Source organism: Neophocaena asiaeorientalis, unplaced genomic scaffold (assembly GCF_003031525.2).
Source record: "Neophocaena asiaeorientalis asiaeorientalis breed wild unplaced genomic scaffold, Neophocaena_asiaeorientalis_V1.1 scaffold3551, whole genome shotgun sequence".
NCBI lineage: Eukaryota > Metazoa > Chordata > Mammalia > Artiodactyla > Phocoenidae > Neophocaena > Neophocaena asiaeorientalis.
In genome coordinates this window covers 1-2,538 of record NW_020174680.1, presented here as the reverse complement: position 1 = coordinate 2,538, position 2,538 = coordinate 1, and the positions used below count along the sequence as shown (strand labels likewise).

Below are 2,538 nucleotides of genomic sequence, written 5' to 3'. Positions count from 1 at the left end.
GAGCTCGTTCTTGCCGTATCCCTCCGCCCCCTTCCCGACACCCTCGCCGCGAGCGGTTGGTGCCGCAGCCTCTGTAGCCCCTGCCGGGTTTGGCGCAGCCGCGCGGGGGGCTGGACGCCTCTGCCATTCTGCCCGCACGGCGAGCGGTGGGAATCCGAGTGAGGAGCTGCGACAGGAGGGGGAGGCCGCCCATCGGGACCCTGCGCCTGCGAAGGCAAGTGGGGGTGTCTTGGGGGCGACGAGCGGCTCACACCCTGCCCCGCGGACCCTGGCAGCCTGACGAGGGGGAGGCAGCCGGGTCGGAGCGGGTCCCTGAGAGAGGTGCGCAGCGCCGGGGGACCCCTGGCGCTGAGGGGGCGGCGACCGGCGCGGACCGGGCCCGGGGCGCGAAGTCTTGGCCACAGGGTTTCCCTCGGATCCTGGGGAGGCGAACGGCGCGGCCGCTCCCCGGCGGGCTTTCTGGGCGCCCGCGCCCCGCCGTCGACGGTGCCTGTGCCTGGAGCGGGCTGTGGGGGAGGCTGCTGCGGGCGAAATGGCGGAGGGGAGCCGGGGTGGGGGCGTCGGAGAGGCCGCCTGGGGTGGCGATCAGAGCCCGGTGCCGAGCGGGCGGGCGCGGGGGGCCGCCCGCCCGGGCCCTGATTCTGGAAAGGGGTCTGTGGGACCCCGCGTGCCGGGTGCTGTCCCTTCGCACAGGCGCCTCTTTGATGCCAGAGTGTCCTGTGTGCACGGTAGGTCTGGCGATTTCAGGCCATGGGGTGCATCTGTAGAGGAGAGGCTTGAGAAAAACTAGGGACGGGAAAACGGCCTGTATTTCTCAAGTTGTGTGGGGATGGGGGGTGAGGGTGGGCAGCAGCCATTGACTGGACACCCGAATTGGGATGGTGTGACTGCGACCAGAGCAGGTCAGGCATCCAGGAATGCCTCTTAAAATTCTCCTGTCTACCCGGTTTCTCCACACTTCCTGGCCTTCCTCCCTCACCTCCATCCAAAATTGGGGGTGGTAAAGATGGACTGGGAGGTGAGGGTGGCACAAATTATAAATATGAGTACCACTGCACAACCTGTTTTCTAGAATATGCGGGCGCCCTTCCCCCAATTTATAATGCGCAAGGCAAAGGATGTGGTGCACCTAGTGGTGAATCCTCAGAATTGGAGAAGGGAGCAATGCGAAAAATATGACGTCAAGAGAAGATGTTTGTTATCTGGAATGCTGAAATAGAGGGCCAAGATAAAATGAGAATATTCTACTAAGAGGACTCTGAATATTGAAAGACAGTATATGGAGTCCTATCCTTGATATTGGTCTGTCCATCAGGCGCTTAGTTGCTACCATGGTCTTCTGATTGTCTTAACCTTTTTATCTTTGGTCCATAGGTCTCCTTTAAGGCTGGTTACTTCTGCAAAGAAGGAAAGAAGGAAAAGACTGCCTTAAATCTCTGGAGGTTTGTGCGAAGTGGGGCAATGCAAGGGGCAGCTACAGAGGAAGATTGACAGGTGTTTTTGATCCAGTTGGGTGTCTTTGATTCACATGTCTTACTCTCTTTCTGATTTGCACACTGCTGCAGAACCCGTTTCTCACTTCCTGCAGGAGTATTAGGACTATTGGGGTAGGTGTGGATTGGGCTGTGAATGGGCGGAGAAGACCTGAGAGCAGGAATCAAGCTGTAGGAAACATCAGACAAATTAGACACTTAAACAGAAAGAGATATTTGCATCAGGGATCAGGGTGTCTGCCTGTCAACCAAGCACTCAGACTTAATTTCTCCTGTATGTTTACTTATCCATAGGATGGCCTGCTGTTTGCTTAAGGCTTAATACCACTGGAACAAAGCAAGGAGAGGAAAATTTCACCACAACAGTGCAGGTATGAGAATGGGTACAACTTTTGGGTGGGGTAGAGGAGACCAGCACAGGTCCAAGGGTGATTAGGGTCTGGTCTGAGGGCTCCTCAGCCTCTCCCATTGCCAAGATACTTTCCCACCATTTTCTCACCTGTGTTGTAGCAAGCAAAGCAGTGTGACAGCTCTGGGGGTAAAGGGTGTGGGGTGAAATGAGGATAACAGAGAGACTTTCTGATAGCCTAACTCTCCCACGAAGCATTCAAGGTCCAGTCTCTGTGTGTGGGTCTTTGCATGGAGTGACACAGTTGGAAGAGACTCAAAGCCGCACGTCGTTCTCGATTCCTAGATTGATCTCCAGTGGCATCTCTGGTGGTGGTGGAATTGCTGCTGACCACCACCCTCAACAGGTGTGCACCCACCCGGGAACCATCCATCCTCTCCCAGATTGGTTGTGCTTCTTCTGCACTCTGTCTGTATTATTGGCTGAGACTGGGATTGGGAAGGAGGCTGATTGACTGCTGGACTGGTGATTGACTCTAACTTTTATTTCCAACTGTATCACCTGAATCATCGAAAGATTAGAGTGTGAAGATAGAAAACTGTGACAGGTCTGTGGTAGAGGCTGAGACTGGGCTAGTGGTATTTAATCAGGACTCCTCTGTAACTTGTACTATGACTGGGGCTGAGATTGAGCCTG

The 2,538-nt window shown here is 55.6% G+C and overlaps 1 long non-coding RNA gene across 1 annotated transcript; it reads left to right on the top strand.

Moving 5' to 3' along the window:
- The first annotated feature begins 1,278 nt into the window (after positions 1-1,278).
- LOC112409005 (uncharacterized) lies at positions 1,279-2,516 on the top strand. The gene is made up of 3 exons (XR_003005066.1): positions 1,279-1,442; positions 1,788-1,864; positions 2,098-2,516. It is a non-coding gene; the product is annotated as an uncharacterized LOC112409005 (long non-coding RNA).
- The last annotated feature ends 22 nt before the right edge of the window (positions 2,517-2,538 follow it).